This window comes from Halichoeres trimaculatus, unplaced genomic scaffold (genome assembly GCF_033239565.1).
Source record: "Halichoeres trimaculatus isolate MK-OKI-2021-1 unplaced genomic scaffold, fHalTri1.1 fHalTri1_scaffold_8, whole genome shotgun sequence".
Taxonomy (NCBI): domain Eukaryota; kingdom Metazoa; phylum Chordata; class Actinopteri; order Labriformes; family Labridae; genus Halichoeres; species Halichoeres trimaculatus.
The window spans coordinates 17,254,368-17,275,083 of record NW_027437186.1 but is presented as its reverse complement, the minus strand read 5'-3'; positions in this window follow the sequence as shown (position 1 = coordinate 17,275,083).

Genomic DNA, 20,716 nt, shown 5'->3' with positions numbered 1-20,716 from the left:
TTCCCCATATGACAAGAAACCGAGTGCATTTCAATAAAACTGGTTTCCAGGGCAGAAAATGGAGTTTATTCACTTTGAATTCCCCCATGATGCAAGTATGAGAACATTTCAATGAGCCTCAGTCCCAGTGTGAAATAGAATTTGCTCAGTTTGGGTCATGGACTACAGAAATTCAAGAAAATTCAATACAAAGTAATATAAAATCTCATTTAATAGTCGAGTAGTAGGCATTTGGTATTTAAAGCCCAGAGAGGCAGGTGACCCAGAATCACACATGAGCGGGGATGCATGAACATGAGACAGTTTGCCATTCCAATACCTGGACATTTTTTTTTTTTTTTTTTTTTTTTTTTGTGAGCCAAACTTTTTATTTTTACTGTTGATCTCACAAACACAACATCTGGTTATTGCACGATCAGTGTTCAGCATTTTCAGTTAGGCAGCTGCTGATGATAGTCTTTAAATCTCAGCTTTAGAAACCATTCTGTGATGTTGAAAAGACTATGCCTGTGATACAGTGTCATAAAGTCTTTGGTGTGAACCGATAAGGAAAATGACACAGGATAATAAGACTATCAAGAGAATACTCAAACAGCTTGCCATAAGAGCTCACAATTTAACCCAATTTTATTGATTTATTTTTAACATACCTTCACCTTGAATCTCGTCATTGCACCTTCTACATCAAACCGCCCAGACCATGTCATGTTAAATAGTATCGTAAAGAAAGAGAACACGTGTCTGCATGACACACAATGACAAACTATTTTTTACAGCTCAAGTACTTATCTGTAAAGAGAGTTGCATATAAATAAGTAAAGAAGTGTGAGTAGTAAAAACTTTTGTCCCATTTGACAGACCCTAATGACTACAGGCCCTGTTTTCAGAGTTCTGAGCTTGTGTTGATTTGATGTGTCAGTTAGTGTAATCGATTTGAACCACCTGTCACTTCAGGTTCCACAGATGACAAGTGGTCATTAATTTATCATTAGGAAGCCCATAATAGTTGACACTGTGATAAATATTGTTAAATAAAAGACTTCTGAAAAAGTTCTTTCACCAATGTATGTACATGGGGCAAACTCACCTCTTTTGTTTCAGCACTCTGACATAACTCTACGCACCACAACATCTCAGGAGGTAATTTACAGAATACACTGACATAATTCTTCATGAGTTACCGTGGGCATTTGTGAAATTCAAAGCGTGTTTCCAAAGGGATATATAGAGAGAGACAGGGAGAAGAGACAGAGAGAGAACGTGTATGTGTGTGTGTGTGTGTGTGTGTGTGTGTGTGTGTGTGTGTGTGTGTGTGTGTGTGTGTGTGTGTGTGTGTGTGTGTGTGTGTGCGTGTAACTTGTGAGGCTCTCACTGGGCTGATAAGGATCACTCATTATGTGGTGAGTTAGTTCTCTGCTGAGCCTTGTCACGACCTCCCAGCCACATCACAGCGAGCTGCTCATCTGTATTCATGGGTGGTTAACAGCCGGTGCACCTTTCCTCTGAAATACAGCAGGTGCAGAGAGGTGCACGAATGCTCACACATCAAACATCTCTGCACCCAGCTGAATTCCAGAGATGGGAAAAGAAGAAGACGAAGAAGAAGAGGCCTGTCTTTATCCAACCCTTTTTGCTTCATGAATTCATTTTGACAAATTCATATCTTATGAGAAGTGCAATGATAAGCTGACATTATCAACAGAAGCGGCACAATTAAATTGAGGACAATTGGTCATTTTTTTATGCTGTAGGTGGACATAATGTCTCGAGCCATTTGTGTGGAACCAGCCTCTTTGAATCCTTACATTCTCTGCTGAGAGTTGCACATACATAACGACAATCACAAAATTAAGATATAGGAAATAGCAGCTGATGATGCAACACAATTGTGTCTAAAATCTATGATTAAGAACAATTTTACCCTCAGTGCTGAAAAGAAAAAGGTTAACTGTAAATTCCAATCACCTCTTACAGCAGTGATCAGTATGATGCAAGGTTCAATGATGTCATGCTATTGACTAAGTCTAATGTTGGACCACGTTGCCATCATAGACTGTATATAGAGATATGATGGCTCCGCCATTTACCATTGTATGGTTTTGAAGCCAAAATTCCCCTGTCACAGGCGCCACCATTGAAGAAGTTGTGCAGCCAGTCTGTGCAGTAGAGACGATGAGGGATTCTGGGTGAATCTGAGTGAAGCCGGGTGACAAAAATAATAATCATTTTTTTCTTTCAAGAGTCTAATCACTTCATGGCTCTACCTCCTGATATATTTTACTATCCCCCAAAAAATACACGAGAACAGCAGCTGTCATTTATCATTAAACGTGATGTAAAACCTTGTTTCTAACCTCAGATAACTAATGAAATGGAAATCTTCAGAAAAAAAGGGCTTGAATACAAGGCAGCCATATGGTATCTTTAAATCACCATGGTGTATTCATTTTTTAAAGTCTGACCACAGCCTATCTGGAATGGCTGGAGAGTTGGATCTTTTGATCTATACAGCCAGCCACCAGGGAGACCAGTTTTTGTGCCAAGGACGATGACGTCCATTTTTTTTCTTTTACAGTCTATGGTTGCCATGGTGCAACCTGATGATGGAGGTCATGCTTAACAATTTCTAACAATATGATTTTTCAAAAAAATTATAATTGCCATACTTTCCAATGACTCTGACAAACTGGGACACCCTTACTCCCAACAACTCCTCGCCAACCACCACCACCTAACATCAACATGCTCTATAACGTCCATGTTCTGTGCTGTAATCTGCAAATGCTTGTAGATGCCAGATGGGATTGCCAGGTCTGACACAACATATCCTATATTGAGTATTTATTGACAAGCCTTTAAATGAAAAAAAAAAAAACCCTGAGACTTAATCTAGGTTTGATGTAAATGGTTTACTGAACCACTTCATACCGGTTACTATTGGCAGCACGTCCTACAACTGTCTCAGAAAACACATACAACACAGAGACGTTAGCTGCGTAAATGCCGGTCACTGGTGATGCATTCATTAAACCTTGTTATTCTCAAACAAAATTACTTATCTCAGTGACATATTCTCATTATCTAATACGAACAACCTGCCCATTACATTAAAATATTGATCAACATGAAAAAATCAGGAGACACAACAAATCAGAAGTTCCGCTAGAGAAAGGGTTAAATAACGAGAAACTTCTACAAAAATCGGGAGTGTTGACAGGTAGAGTACCCTCATAAATGCTTTAAAAAAGTGAGCTGTTTTGTGAGGTAGAGCTGTTTCTTATCACTGAAGGTCTTTTTAATCTGCACATTAAACTAGGTTGATTTTTTTTCACTATGTATGAGCAAGACAGCTGGTACTTCTTGAAAAGTTCAACAAGAAGGCGTCTGAATTGATCAGAGTTGTTGTAGAAGCTGGAAGGTTTATGATAATATGGCCCAGAGAATTTTAGGATCCCTCAGGATGAGTAAAGGATATGAATGCAAAGACAAACCTCTTGGCTGCTCCCAGAACCAGACAAGAGAGTTAAAATTAGTTTGTGGTTAGACGATGAGGCATCTTAAAACAAAATTTGGTTCTATTTTACACTGGAGCACAATATTTTGCCATCATAAGTCATATTTCTGTTTGTAATACAATATCTACACTTGAAACATTTCAAGGGTCCATCAGCTCTATGCTTAGTCCTCTCACACGTAACCTCTGCTGCCATGAGTCGTTTATTCAAACAGTTCTTTTGTGTGTTTAACAAGTGAAAGAGGAATAAAATCATGTCTTATGACCCTTGGGGATTTGAAGAGTGTGCTGCTGCCGTTTCCCGGCAGAATGTGTCAGTGGTTTAATTTGGTTTTGATTACGAGGTTGTCCTTCAATGAGAGGTCATGACGAAGTGTCTTTGTGGGAAACACTCCACAGCTTGTAGAGTTGCTGACCTTCCTGTGGTGCAGGGTGAGTAAAAAGATTTTCTCTTTAGGGGATCGAGAATATAAAAAGAATTAAACATCTGTGAAAAATGTGAAAGTGGATAGCTTAAGAAGTGTTTGCATGGAATGAAAATGATGCTCTTTTCCCTTTTAGTACTACTTGTACTGCTTTTATCTTGGAGTGTGACTTGATGCATATATGAGGGGACCAAATGGAACCCATTGTCGCCTCTGCCAGGAAAATAAGAGAAATCACAAACAGGACCCTCACAAAGAGAGCCATATTTTCTTTAAAAGTGTAATTACGCACAATGTGCACTCAATTTTCACAATTGCAGTATTAGCGGGGTAAGAACATATATTTATATTTAGAAAAAAAATAAAATAAAATAACTTGGATTGCAACTGCTTACCTTTGCTGTGCACTTACATCAATGAATCTTGACCTCTGCAGAATGAGAAATTTCAGTCTAGTGTTAGTTGAAGCAAGCCAGAAAGTCGTCATATGTATTGTCAGTGATGCCTGTACTCTGGGGGTTTCTTTGTTGCTCAACCTGCCTTGGCTTTTCATCTATTACCTCACCTCAAGCTTTGGTTTTCCACATAGGCATGTTAAAGGGCTGGGAGCTCTCAAATTAGGAACATCCCATCATTTTAACTCACTGCACAAGAGGATTTAACTATTGGTCTGGACCGGTCCTGGATTGAACAACCAACAAGAGCTGCAGTTTTTCAAAAGCTCTAACCAAGTCTCCTAGCTTACCCTCCTTATGAGTTAATTTTCAATACATCACACTTTCTGTGAAAGTGTAGCAAAAGTACATATGGTTACATCCTCTGCTTATTGATATTATTTATTGATTTATTTATTTAGCTTTATGAAAAAAAAAGAGTCTGAAGTCAAACTTTTGAAACTCTCCAAGGCTTGTCTATGGTATAATGTAAAGTCCCGGTACACTCTGTTTTTACATGATAAACAAACCATCTGCTCTTCTATTACATATATAATTTCCTATGTTTTGGTTTTGAGTAGTTTGTTAAATGTAACACGCTCGGTATTTTTTTGCCCACTGTGTGCTTTAGCACTGATTCTAGCTTCAACCCATCATGTTTTGTCCCCTGCTGCAGCACAGAGCCATGTGTTCTTGCAGAATTCTGCAACCTCACAGAGTGAATGCAGCACAAGGATGCCTCACAATGACACTGCAACTTTATAAAAATGTTTTGATAAATATATTCACTTATTTTCCTGCAAGTGTGGAAATTATTGCTGATGGATGTGTTTATGTGGAAATTGTTCCACAAAGGGAATTAAAAATTAAAACCTGCAGGCATGTTGTGACATTTAAGCAGGTATAAATAAATTACCCTCTAACATAAAAAAACACCCTTCTTTATGCCTGAAAAACAGAAAGAACAAAACGGCTGGGCAGAATGATTAACAAAATATTATGAAACAGTGTTTTGGCCATTTGATGGGGTATGTAGCTGGTTTTGACAGGGGGAGCAGACCTCTCTGACAGCTTGTCTCAACATTATGTCGGACACAGGTAGAAAAGACAAAAAATAAAAAATAAAAGGAAAAAAATGTGTTTAATTTTTGGCCATTTTAAAATTTCTCTGTTTCATTTAGATTAAATCATAAGTATTTTAAACAGGGCTCTCCTGTCACGCACCTTTACCAGTCAGCCTCTCTGTCTGCGCTGTGCTGCCTTTTAAAAATGGTCATCATCCTCCTGCTTTTCATTCTCCTACTCTCTACAACCCAAGGCCTGAATATATTAACCTGCTGTTTATTTCCTTTTTGTATTTTACCCTTGAAATGTCTGATTGAAACCTCTACATGAAAGAAAAATCCATGTCTTTGTTTTGCAGTTAAAACAACTGGTCAATACAAATAATTAGAGCACACTGATTACACATGGTTTGGCATTACAAATAAGTGAGACGGATGTTAGTCAGTGTTTAATGTGGTCTTACATGCTAACAAAGAAGAGGTCTTTTTCACTGTGGATTATTACATGGACGTGTCTCTATGCAGCATATGTGCACAGTATTCTCACATTTTGTGTGCTAATGTGAGTTTGTCTGCAAACGTGCGATGGTGGGCGTCTGCGCGGCAGTGTGTATTTTGCATGCTTGTGTATATTCACAGTGGAAGTGGAAGTCACGACTCGAGTAGCTGCTGTCAAATTACCCAGCAGAATCACAGAATCAGGCCTTTGTAAAACGCCTCTGCACACGCGCCAGACGAGAGTTGTCTGCATGCGAGTGTGAGAAAGCTTCACTTGTGAAACGGGTGCCAATGTTTCCTCACTCGCTGGCAGTCAAAAAAAAAGAAAAGACGAAACACATTAAAAAAGGGAACACAACATGCTATAATGATCACATAAACTCCTTTAAACCATTAGGAGATGTTGTGAAAGTGGCTTGTTCTCAGTCTCTCTTTTGAAAGGCTGGATATCACTTGAGAACATAATACCTTTATTGACACAACTGTTCAACTGTGCAGCCACTTATTTCAATAAAGATATGGAAGCTGAAAACTGTTTTAGTGGATCCACAATAAGGAACATTAGTCAGACTAGTTAAAAAATAAAAGATCAACAAAAGTCAAGAAATGTTCATTGATTGTGACTGACAAACCAAGAATCACTCCTCTGTTGTTCCTCTGTTGTGTTGTGGCTTTTGCATTCCAGTTGCGATGTTTGCATTCCCGTTGTTACATTTGCATTAATGTTGTTGCTTTTGCAAATCAGATGACACCTATTGGCCACTGTACAAACCACCTCCATAAAGAGATTATGTATAGCCAGTGGAAAATAGAGCCTTTAATGGGCCTATGCAAAACAGAATTGTGACATGGTGAGAGTTTACATATGAGTCTGGTCTCACTCTGAGCTACCCTGTTCTTTCAATTTCACAGCAATCAAGCAAATTATTTAATAGAATAGTGTGAATTACAAAAATGAAGAGAAGAGGATGAGAGAAAACTTTGTTCAAATTAAAACTTTAGAAAATAAGTTTTATATTTGTTCTGAACATCTAATCCTGAAAAGTAAAACCACTGTAAAATGTCATTCCTTTGAGGCCTTTATCGACAGACAGGACAGTGAATAGAGTAGAATTCAGAAGGAGAAAGACATGTATGGCATGATGTTAAGTGCATCATGTCAGAACCAAATGTGAGCTGTACATGGGGTGTGCTTCAACTACTGAAATGATCCCCTCAAAAAGGGGGGAAATTAAGTATCACGTAAAGAATGCTGTATGATGAGTGGGTGGTTGTGAGATATAGAAAACCAATTTGGAACTGGTGTTGTAAAAATCAACTATGTGGCTTCAACTGGTGCCAACTTATGTGTGCCAAGTATTTCACCATGAAGTTTTAACAGTCATACTTTTAGATATATATAACTCATGGACACAGCTGCCATACATCACATGAAGAGGACACTGAATGCAGCATCACACAAACTACATACATTCATAAAAGAGTCTGCATGCTGTATAATGTTGAATTTTATCAACTTAAAGCAAACCATACAGTCAAGATTTGAATCCACCTGCATTGGCAATATAAAAGTTAAAGAATGGGCAAATAAAAACTCCAGGTAGCTAATCAGCACAGAACCTCATTATCATAGCATCACTCAGATCTGTGGATGGATAATAAGAAGCTAAGATGCTGCAGGTCCTGTCACAGAAGCTGAACTGAGTTTGTTTTCTTTCAAATGAATCTAAACCTTTTTAGAAAGACCAGTAGGATCTGTTGTAAAAAGCCATAAAATACAACTGCTTGACCTTAGAGAGTGTTGACTCGTATTCATGCTTAATGGAGTTTATATCTGACATGACTCAGCATTTAAGGAGCTCACACACACATGCATACATATTAGCAGGTTCTTTTATTAAACTAGATCATACTAACACATTAACAGTCATACTAACACACTCGATGCTATATTCATGCACACACCCATCCGTCCATGAGAACACATGGCTGCACACACTCAACCACCCACAAACACAGAGGCAGCGGCAGACAGTGACACACAAGCACAGCCAGGATGTGTCACACACAGACAACACACACGCAGAGAGGGAACAATCATGTCTACTTTGTTTTGCCTCCTCTTCCACAGGAGGGGTGACATTTTGAGAGGCTCGGCAGGGTGGGATGAGGGCAGGAGGTTCAGTGATGAAAAACAAGATTTAGGATGGAGGGAGAGCAAAGCAAGAAAAAAAACAGAGACAACAGAGTGAAAACCCCGTGTCCAGGTGGCAAAAAAGCAGTGAGGTAGATAAGTCCAACATTGCCATACTGAGTATGAGAAGAGCACACTGCATACAAGGGCAACAACTGATAGAGGGGAAGAAAGCAAATGTGGAGAGAGAAGGCAGGGGACATAAATTATACTGATGATTATTTGGACACTGGAGTGTGCACGATAAGAAATTAAGGCTGGGAACTACAGTAGGCTTATGCTTCAAATGAGCATTTCTGAATAGTTAACCAAAATTACTGAAAAAAAAAATTCCACCCATGAAATTGTACACATGCGAGACTTCTGAAGATTACAATTTAATGAAAGCGCAGCCAATGACAAAATTCAGTGTCAACGCAGAGAGTAGAATGTCATGTATGTACTTGATCAAGCAAACAACACAAACAAACAATACACTATATTTCCCAAGCTATGGACTCCATGGATACAACGCAGCAAAGTTGTGATTTAGTTTAATAAAGTCAGCCTTGGGGTGCTGTTGGACAAGCTGTCCAGACACAGGCCCATTTACAGAGGCTATCATCTCCATTGCAGCGGTTGCTTGTTCAACTCCCAGCTTTGACCGTTTGCAGCATGCATTCCCCATGTTTCCTGTCTCTTCTTCTGCCTCCTATTAAATGTCAGAGCATGTTGATTAGGCTTGTGGAGGTTGAGGTGTTGGACGTCAGCTTGTTCAGCCAGCCCAAAACCAAGAAATGTGAAGTAATACACACAAGGGTATGAAAACAAGTCTCAAGGTCCTGTGACTAATATGTCAAATAAATGAAGCGCTGTTCTGTTGGAAACATTTGAAAAAAATGGTAGCACTTTAGATTACAGCCCGCGTCTTACAGTGTAGTTTCCCGTCTCTTACAGTGTAGTTTCGTCAACTGTAGGGGTAACTCTCACACATGTACCTTGACATTTTGCGGTACCTATCGGGTAGTTACGCTCTCGTCTTACAGTGTAGTTTCCTGTCTCTTACAGTGTAGTTTCGTCAACTGTAGGGGTAACTCTCACACATGTACCTTGACATTTTGCGGTACCTATCGGGTAGTTACGCTCTCGTCTTACAGTGTAGTTTCCCGTCTCTTACAGTGTAGTTTCGTCAACTGTAGGGGTAACTCTCACACATGTACCTTGACATTTTGCGGTACCTATCGGGTAGTTACGCTCTCGTCTTACAGTGTAGTTTCCCTGGTCTTACCATGAACTTGTCAAAACAGTGTAATTTTCCTGGGCATATGCTTTTGCTGTTAATGTGCCACTTCCTCTTAACAATTAGTATGGTGAATAAAGTAGACCAATGATGAACCTAAACACTGCAATGTATTGATGAGTATGTGTTTCACACAATAATGATAAGACTTGCAGATGTAAAAAAAAAAACTTTATTTTTTTAAACACACAGAGACCCCACATAGTAATTCACCTTTTAAGTAACCCGGCCATTAAGTTAACACTAGCCACTGCTTACTGTCTAACTGTCCAGTACTTCCACTGCGACAACCCACTACTTTACCTGTAACTACTGGTCAACAACTGGAACCGGGCTGGATTTAAAAGTGCACACTTGTTGGCTTGACTTACTGTGTAACTACCCACTACTTTACCTGTAACTACTGGTCAACAACTGGAACCGGGCTGGATTTTAAAGTGCACACTTGTTGGCTTTACTTACTGTGTAACTACCCACTACTTTACTGTAACTACTGGTCAACAACTGAAACCGGGCTGGATTTTAAAGTGCACACATGTTGGCTTTACTTACTGTGTAACTACCCACTACTTTACTGTAACTACTGGTCAACAACTGGAACCGGGCTGGATTTTAAAGTGCACACATGTTGGCTTTACTTACTGTGTAACTACCCACTACTTTACTGTAACTACTGGTCAACAACTGGAACCGGGCTGGATTTTAAAGTGCACACATGTTGGCTTTACTTACTGTGTAACTACCCACTACTTTACTGTAACTACTGGTCAACAACTGGAACCGGGCTGGATTTTAAAGTGCACACATGTTGGCTTTACTTACTGTGTAACTACCCACTACTTTACTGTAACTACTGGTCAACAACTAGAACCGGGCTGGATTTTAAAGTGCACACTTGTTGGCTTTACTTACTGTGTATCTACCCACTACTTTACTGTAACTACTGGTCAACAACTGGAACCGGGCTGGATTTTAAAGTGCACACTTGTTGGCTTTACTTACTGTGTAACTACCCACTACTTTACTGTAACTACTGGTCAACAACTGGAACCGGGCTGGATTTTAAAGTGCACACTTGTTCGCTGTACTTAATGTTTAACTACCCTCTACTAGTGTGCATTTTATAATCTAGTCCAGTTTCAGGTGTTGACCAGTAGTTACAGGTAAAGTGCTGGGTTGTTGCAGTGGAACTGTTGAAGCTACTGACATCTGTGTTTCTATGATGAATAATGCTTGGACATTTTATCCATACAGATACTCCGGTCAGAGAGTAAAGGCAGATACACAGTTCACAGTTCAGTCTTTTATGTATCCTTTTAGAAACAGCATTACAGCAACGGCCGGATGCATGGAGAATGAATGAACGAAGAGGATGAATAATGTGTGTGACATCAACGTCCAACAGCCACGTATCAGTAGTGCATCTCAACAGGGTTGGCAGTGTATGGTATTTGAAACAATAAATAACAGAAGGTGAATCAAAGACAGTGTCTACCAGACGTTAATGATGCGCCCACTAGCTATTTAGCATTAGCAGTGCAACGTAAGGGAAACAAGAACCAAAATTCCTGCCACATAATCAAACAAACTAAATGTTTATTCCCCTCTCAACACTCCTTAAAGATAACTTGTAAGCTATTAAAGTACTTACTTCCTCAAGAATGCATCACTGATAACTTATAAGATGTTTTGAAGATGCTTTTAAACAATCGCGGAATCCCCGTTCGGGATATACAACTTTTAGGACCCCAGGCTGCCCGCATAAAGGCATGAACGCAAATACGCAAAATCCTAAGGACCCCGGTCTGCCCTCCAAGTTGCCTGAATAAAATTATATACAAAATGCTTACAACACATCAACGAAGAACAGAGGCAATTTATAACAGAAAATACTGGATAGTTAGCCAATAAGCAAAGACAAGTGTGATCTTAATGGATCAGTAACTTAAAAGGAGAATTACAATGTGGGGTCTCTGTGTGTATAAAAAAATAAAGATATTTTATACGTCTGAATATCATTATTATGTGAAACCCATACTCATCAATACATTACAGCTTTTAACTTTATCATTGGTCTACATAATCTTTATCCATGCTGATTCTTAAGAGGAAGTGATACATCAAGGTTTGCATAGTTAGAGCATATGTCCAGGAAAATTACACTGTTTTGATAAGTTCATGGTAAGACACGGGAAACTACACTGTAAGACTCCGGGACTTACACTGTAAGACGCGAGCAAAACTACCCGATAGGTACCGCAAAATGTCAAGGTACATGTGTGAGAGTTACCCCTACAGTTGACGAAACTACACTGTAAGAGACGGGAAACTACACTGTAAGACGAGAGCGTAACTACCCGATAGGTACCGCAAAATGTCAAGGTACATGTGTGAGAGTTACCCCTACAGTTGACGAAACTACACTGTAAGAGACGGGAAACTACACTGTAAGACGCGGGCTGTAATCTAAAGTGCTACCAAAAAAATAAATAAATAAATAAAAAAAAAAGATGAACTCATACATGAGGAATTTTGATTAGGAAACATCTCCATGGCCCAGACAGCACTGTGCACTAACAGAGGCTCTACATCTCCGGCTTGAACAGTATGAAAGCTCCTGGTGTTCAGCGCCTGATAACATGATTTGGAGGAATAAAACTTAATTCACATCTCCTTTGCTCTCTGTTGTAGAGAGTTTTTTGGGGGATATGAGTCACAAACTTGTGTCAAAAGTCCTTGAACTGTTTTGAAGTGAGATCATTCAAGCTCACACTGTACCGGTCTAACCAGCAACACTCACAGCAGAGCAGGGAAGGAGGGGGATGACCAAGGTGAGCGAGAGGAGCACATGTAGAAAAGAGAAACTGAAAACTTAACTATGGTCACTGTTATAAGGAGCTGTAAGAAAAACATTTAAACTTCTATTACACAAATACTTATTGAGGTGAAATGTAAACAGTTCCCTCTGGATATACTGTACACAAACCAAATCATTCTAAATAAATGTGCCCTATAGTCAAGTCCGACTTATAGATGTTTTTTTTTCTCTTCATGACACATATTTTGACTGATGTAACTGATACTCCAGAGCCACTTTTATTCTGGGAAATATGGTAACAGTTAATTTCACTATCCATTTAATTTTTTGGTGCTTTTGAGTTTTTTTTAGGACCAAATAGTTACATCAACAAAATATTAACATATAGGGCTCTAATTTCATGGCGCAGCGCAGGGGGCGCAAGCCTGGCGCAAGCCTGGCACAGCCTGCGCAGTGCTAATTTCGTGCAGCGCACCACCGTGCGCTGCCAATTTGACAATTTGGTAGACCGTCTGCGCAGAGATGGGTGTGACGGCGCACCAGGGGGAGGTGTCAGCAGATTCATGTTGGCGCAGTGACAATTTTGTGCCAAAAAAGTGCGCTGAAAGCTCGCCAGCTCCAACCTGGTCTATCCTCGGCGCAAGGCAGAGCGCACCCCACGCAGCTGTAATTTGGTGACAGGCGCACATGTGCACACATGTCATCAAAGCCTCAGAGGCAGGTTTCCAGAGTGTCAGGCACATTTTAATGCAGTGAACAATCACAGTAATTGCTATTTAATGTAACCGTCTGAACCAGCATATACATTTGTATCTATATTAATTTTCCCGTCGCATCTGAGGTCAGATTAAAGCCGTTTGTCATAATGGAAAGTGAACCTGACGGCAGCTGGAAGTTTGATGCACATCTTACAATTAAACAATAAACAGCCTTAACATCTGATACTGAGTATATATCTGGTTCTCTCATTTCATATAATTCAAAGAAAAGAGGGAGAGAAAAGACGAAGAAAAAAGAGACAAAATAAATGTATGTCACTCAGGATTTACCCGTGATTTCCCATATTTCTCTGTTTTAGTCTTTATTTTTAACGTGATCTAAAAAGATGGAGTACATAATTGTAAGGAGGATGAGGCGGAGACACCGGGAGAGTATACAGTATATCACCAAAGGTTCTGCTATTTTGCGATGACAAACCAGGAGTGCAGGTGGATCAAAAGTATTCTGAATGGATAAGCCAGCTGTGTGACTGTCTCTTTATTTTGTACTCCTATTAATGACAAAGGAACAGATTACATCTGTCCCGGGCGCTGGCCCACACGCTGATGTGCCCCGCTGTCCATTTTCCTGCAGCAGGGACAGCGGCTCTGACCGTCTCCGCTACCAGCACTCTCTCCGCGGTGCTGGAGATCAGTCAGACCAATCTACGCCTCGGCTGCAGCGCATTTAAAGGCGAGGAGAGGCGCTCATTTGATTGGTGAAGACAGCGCTCGGCTGTGTTAAACCCACTCACGGCTTTTCTCCTCCCTGTCTGCCATTTGCGCAGAGGCAGGCGTGGACGCGCAGCTCTGCGCCTTGACTGCGCCTCTCTTGGCACTGCAGGAAACTTGCAAAGTGCGCCGGTCACGCCCTGTGTGCACGGCGAAGGCCGGCGCCCGCGCCTGCGCCTGCTCTACGAAATTAGAGCCCATAGTCTGCATGCATTTTCTTGTAACATAGACATTTGAAGATGTCTATGGTCCATGGTCAATGGTGAAAGCATGTTTAAAACTGGCTCAAGATTCATCACACATTCACATCATAAATTCTATTTCTTTGATTGAAATGCTTTTAGCAGCTCAAATCACTGAATTGGTTCACAGTGTAACACAGTCACCACTCAAAATCCGAATGGAAATGCAAAATTAGGACTCATGTGATTGATTCTTTGATCGACACATTGTTTCCAGCTACCAGGATCAATAAATAAACTATCCACTAGAGATAAAGGACTCAAATCAGCATTCAGGATTCATTCCACCATCAGAGTCAGCCTAAATGAAGTCAAGCAAAAGACTTTTTCATACTCAGATATTCATTCATTCATCCTTTAGTCATCATTCAAACAAGGCTCCCTATTCCTCAAGTCCAGTAGCAGTCTTTTCATGTTGGCTGTGGCAGTAGGTGGACAAAAAATATCTAAAAAAGCAGATGCACAGATGATGTCTGTGACTTTCATACTGGAATAAATCTTCAGATTCTCTACTGAGCTGGCTGGCAGAAAATCAGCCTAGTGCACACGTTGCTGTGTTGCACGGGATGCTGGGATTTGACGGTTGACAGAATCAACTCAGGGGTCATGTGGGGACAGGAAACAAAAGAATCGATCACATATATATTTTTTTAATTTTATATGAAATGTAACAACTGTGACTATATATATGTTTACGATAATGAATAACATTTACTATCTTAAATCCTTTAACATTTTTATTCCATCCAGTTCAACCAACATACCAATTTGCATCATTTATATCTGATTTTGGGCAAATGAAATGGGCAAGTCAAAAAGATTGTACACAAGTTTTTTTGGGGTAAAAAATGGTGAGGTTTGGCTACCCCATCGTATCTGGATAATGTGTGACCTACTGTACGTTAAACTTGAAGTCATGCATATTGGACTTTGCATCCAGCTACCAGTGGAGGGTTGTGTCTAGAGGCATTCTGATTTGTGTCCATAAATAAAACTGATTGAAAATCACATCTGTCATATCCTAGTCTCATTCACAATTGAGAATTGTTCCAGTCGTGTGTGCCTAACAGAAACTGTCAACATGTGTTAATCTTTAGAATTTTTTGCTTTGTGTTTTAAGACAAGACAGTTCCGACAGTGTTTCCATCTGGAATCACTTACTGATTATGGTGGAAATTGCAGCAGTCTGCTTCATCATTACCACTGCTAGAATACATTTTTAAGGACAAGTTTATCATATCTTGACTAACAGGCGGAAAATATGCTGAAGCACAAATAGATCAGAAAGCAGTTCAGTCACATAAATTATACCGCAGCATTGAATGTGAGAAGCATTTGAGGAAAGGTTGTATAGATTGTGCAGGCGTCTGGCTTCAGCACCCACCTTGTTGGCTAAGAATGGGGGCTTGTGTTGCAAGAATTGAAGTGTCTTCTGACTGCCGAAGAATTTCTCAGAATGCATTCATAGCTGGCATATTTTGAGTGTGTTCAGACTCTGGAGGTGGATGTCAACATTTCATCGCCTGCAAGTACTCAACCTTGAAAAGCTCCCAGTAAGAATAACGAAGGAACGCAGAGTCAAGAGGAGGTGAAATTCTTCGCTACCTTCAAAAACGGTAGAGAATCAACCAAGTTCATACTAAACTACATAGAAGTGCTCAATACTGATAAAACGAGAGGTAAATTACAGCCAAGTACCAGGTTCATTATGGCTTCTGGGGAGCCTGGAGAGCATGAAACCTCAAGAAAAATCACTGTGAGAGTGATCACATCTTTGACTGCTGCATGTTGCCTTTTAGGAATTGATGATGAGGCTGAACACGTACCCCCAGCCTGTGATATGATTTCAGGTGACATATTCTGTAGAAGATGAAGTTTGAGTTACAGTTGGCCTCAGCCTAACCTCTGCCTCTGGCTCCGGCCTGTCCACTAAAGGGAGCCCCTCCAACCAGTGCATGTGGAGTTTTTCCAAACTAAGGGATGAAAACCTGGACACTGTTAGCATTCTAATAGGAATTACAGGGGGTGAGAATCAGTGTGGAAATGTAGGTGTTCTGTAACCCATAATACAAAATGTACACAAAGAAGGGGACAGAAGAAAAAACAGGCAAGTGACTCATCTTTTATTTATTTATTTTTTTCCATTTATTTGTTAAATTTCAGCTTAAAAATTCAAATATTATAGGGGGGCTTCTGTTAGATTTTAAGCCTTATCTTAATATGTAGAGCTGATTGATTAATATGTAATGGACTGAAAAAAATAAATCTAAAAAAAAATTTAAAAAAAAATGTAAAAAAAAAAAAAAAAATTCTGTTTAAAGCTCCTGTGATGAACTTACAATGTTTGCTGAATTCGGTGAGAAAGTGACAGCAAGAAAATGATTCCTCTGTGAAAATATGTCAAACATGTAACTTAACATGAATTTGGCATGATTTAATTACCAACAAAAAGTAACTGTTAATCTACTTCCCAAACTACCCATACACCTACCCCACCAGCAGGGAAGACAAGCAAATAAAACCACTCTACAAATGTGTATTCTTTTCAAACACCAGTCTTCTTCTAAGTGGTCTGCTTTGCTTTTGTGAGTCATATAGAGGCATCAGTTTTACTTTCAGTCTGTGCTAAAACCAACTGAAAAAGAAGAAGAAGAAGAAGAATAGAGCCTTAAAGTGATTCTCCAGGATGAAACAAGTTGGGTCTTATCACAAGGTTTAGGGCAGAAATTACCCCTACAGCAGTGTTTTTGTGCAGCAGAACCCCAGGGCGCACACACCAATGATAACTAGAGCCTTATTTAGCAGTGTTTTTGTGTGAAAGTAACGCACTGAAAATTCTCTGAATAAAGCGTGATTGCAGACCGATACCAGATTTTTCGGTGGAAGTCCGTTTATTTGTGTTTTTGGTCAAGTAAAAAATGGCCCCGTCTGAGTGCAGAAGAAACCGGCTGACGAGCAGGGAGGGGGTCTTTGGTGCGTGCGCTCTGGGCTTCTGCTGCACAAAATCACTGCTGTAGGAGTAATTTCTGCCCTAAACCTTGTGATAGGACCCAACTTGTTCCATCCCGGAGTATCACTTTAAGTAATTAATTTCCTTATGAAATACAGTAGAGGAATAAACAAGAAAAAAAACTGTATGTGCAGGCAGTGCAGTTTCGTGACAGTATTAGTTGTGAGATGTACATTGGTTGTGATGCAAAAAAGATGCAAACAGATTGTAGATAGAAGTTTTGAATTTTGATAGATTTCTTCTTTTTATATTCACCACAATGAGGGGGAAGGTGGCTAGTAGCCAGTCAAACTTCAATGCCTCTTCACTCCCCTCACTTCTTTTTCCTCTCACCCTGCTCCCAGAGACGCAGCAGACGAGTCCTGTGATGGACTGATCTGCTGCATCATACCTGTGGAAGTAGAAGTCTCAGGCCCCCAAGTTCTGTCTTGACTTTCTGATTCAGATTGTGGCATTATGGTCCAAGATAACTTAGCTTTTTAAAGATTATTAGACTGCCTAAGCCCACATACTTTTGTCATGTTATGTCAACTTCAAAGCCTTATCTGGCCACAGCTTATCCTGCTTCGGCTTATTCTGTTGTGTTTCCTAAGTTGATCTTCTACCACTGATACGATCATTATCTTGACTTAGTCACCTTATGGGTCTTGTGGCAACAAAGAAATGTGGAAAACAGATCAAACATTCATTTTTGCATTATTTTACACAAACATAATACATTTTTTGCCAATTATTTTTCATTACTGTATGAAAAATAAATTCATTAACTGTTTTTGATAATGGAAGTTATTTCAGTTGAGTATAAACATCTTTTTCTACCTTCAGTATTTCCTCATTAAGATCTCCTGGTGGAGTGTGCTCAGTTCGTCAGCAAAGGTTTTAATCATGTTGTGTTTTTTCCTTGCACTGGGGGGTGACGGTTGGTGTGCTGGAGCAGGGATGGAGGGTTGTGTGTTGATGTGTGTATTTGCAAGGGGGATGGGGGGATTGATTGAATGATTACACTTGCTCATCTCTTCAACAACATAATGATTTTTACTTTTCCTATCACTGGGGGTAAAGTTATTTGAGACCAGTGTGAATGAAGATTACATTTAAACACTCCTTATGTTAAATGTAACCTTAATTTTTCCTTTCATAATTAAATATTTATGCTTACTTGTCATGTAGCTTGCATATTCTTACACTTTTTTGGGGAGTAAAATGTGTGTTGTGCCCTGTTGTGGTGGTTTATGAATTGTGCAGGTAGATTGACAGCTTCGCTCTGCAGGCATGTGTGAGGCTGAGGAATGAGTCATGTCAGCGTTAACACACTGCATTATACAATCAGCGGGCGTCCCTAGAAACATGTTAACTTAGAGCTGGAAAATGACAACAAGTGATAAGCACACCTGCAAACTAGGTGTAAAACACAGCAGAACACAACATTTCGAGGCACTTAGACTCCTGTGTGAATGAAACAGGAGGAATTTATGTTCAATCAGGGAATTTGTCAATGACAGATAGTGACATTTACGGAAGCAGTTTGATTGTCTAATTTCTTTTATTCCTCGTCCAGCTTCAGATTTTGTAAAATTGCACTTAAATGGATACAACCCTACAGAAATATCAAAGAGGTTTTGATACCAAAACAGAATGTATTTCAGTTGTGTTTTATCATAACATGTTTGCACTTGCTTGGCATCTTTCTCCAGGGTACAGTGACAAGTGTCTTTACTTTTAAAAACCTCCTCCTTTTTTGTCTTTTTTAGACTGTTTTCTATTCTTTTTTTTCTGCGTCTCCTCTCATGTATCTCTGTTTTATAACCCTAATGTTCAGTCTTGTCAGGGGAAGGCCCATAGAGAACCAATTAGTTGTAGGTTTTTTTATGTTTTGCAGTTGAGACTCTTCTGCAACTTGTGCATTTTCACTCACAAAGTGTTTCTACGTCTACCAATATTAAAATCCAAGAAGAGGCTAACTTGTGTGTGTTTGTGGGCCTAACAGATTAGGCATCTGGGTGAGATTTCTCCTGCACAGTCAGGTTTGATTGGACTGACCAGGGAAACATCGCAGAGGGACTTATTTTAAAAGCAAGAAATATCAGAGGAGGCTCTACATCAATTCTTTTGAAGTATCCCTCTGTAAATGAAGCAGGTGAATCTTGTTAACAGAGAGTAAGAGCTGCTGTATTTCACAGAATAACCTTCTTCTCGCTTTCATCCTCTCAGACATTCTTGGGATATTTGCCTTTTGGTCTCTTATCTTTTTCTCTTGTGTATTTTCTCAAGTTTGAAGGAAAAGCAAAGACAGAACAAAGAGGAAATTTAAATAAGATAATTAAAAAGCCCCAAATTTATGTGCAATTTTTGGCCATCTGTATTTAAAAAGTGTCTCTCAGTAACACACACTTGATGACATGTTTGTTTGAGTAATCTATCAACTAGGAATCTGCCAATCCAGTACACAAAACTGTTATATGTATGATACATGCCAAGATAAATTATTATCACATACAGTAGTTCAGCCAGGATCACTTTGTCAAAAATGTATTACAAATTAATTCAGTAAAAGCATAGCCATTTGGAATTTCAATTACTTGCATAACAATAAATGTCAAGATTAATACAACTGCTTGCATAAAATACCTTGACAATAACATTGACTTTAGTAAATGGTGACCACGCCACACGAAATTAACACTGTGTGGGGTGCACCAGGCTTGCACCCCCTGTGCTGCGCCATGAAATTAGAGCCCAAAATGTTCCCCCCAACCTTTTGATGCTTTTTGGACACTTTCCTTCACAAATCCAAACAGATTTAATCTCAACAAGTTCTGTTTGTTATTAAGAGGGAAAAGGGTATTGGTTCTGGTATCGGTATTGGCAGATACTCAGAGTTGTGGTATCCTTGTCTTTATCTGTAAACTTACACTGAGCTGCCTCTCTTTATCAGGAATAAGCATCTACAATCCCCATAATGCCCCTGGTCTCAATATGTTCCTGTTGGTGTAGTTACATCTCACGCTAAAAGTTCAAGCAAATGTTTTGTTTTAGCGATTGCAGACACTCAAAGCCTTCCAAAGGTTATCAGTTTAGTAAGAAGACATCAGCAGTGAGACCCACTTACCTGTTGATGTTTGTGAGTTTTCTGGGCATGGTGATCGTATTATTGTGGCTCTGGTTAATGCTTAGTTAATGCTTATCAAGTAATTTCAGTTGGCATTATCTAATTTGAAATTCAAATGGTGGGTATGATTATGGGATACAAACCAGAAGTTAACCTATCAGGCTTGAGTAAAAAATGCATGCATACATAGACACTTTCTCTCTCCTGACAACTGGGCTGCCTGGGTCTGTGCACTTTGAATTAGTCTCCAAATGGACAGAAACCAAAGCACATTAGACACACTCAGATGCTCTGTGTGGCAGCAGGCTGAAACATACCATGAACTCAAGATGTTGGGGTTTGGACTCCAGCTTTTTGTCATCCAACTTGTCTCATCCTTGTTTTTCTTTTTTTCCCCCGCTTTATCTCCCTTCTCCTCCTTTATGTCCTAATTTTCCCCCAGTTCATCTCTTTCATTTCAAAGTGCCTTACTGGCATCAGACTTGTCTTCCACTGCCAGAGCCTCTTGTCTTGCATTGCCTCTCTAACCCTTTGCGTGCGTGTGTGTTAAGCCACAATCCTGTTAATCCCACTAGTAATGGTGTGTATTGGGAGAGGAATCAAACATGACCACTGGGGTTGGTTCTGTGGCCAAGTTAT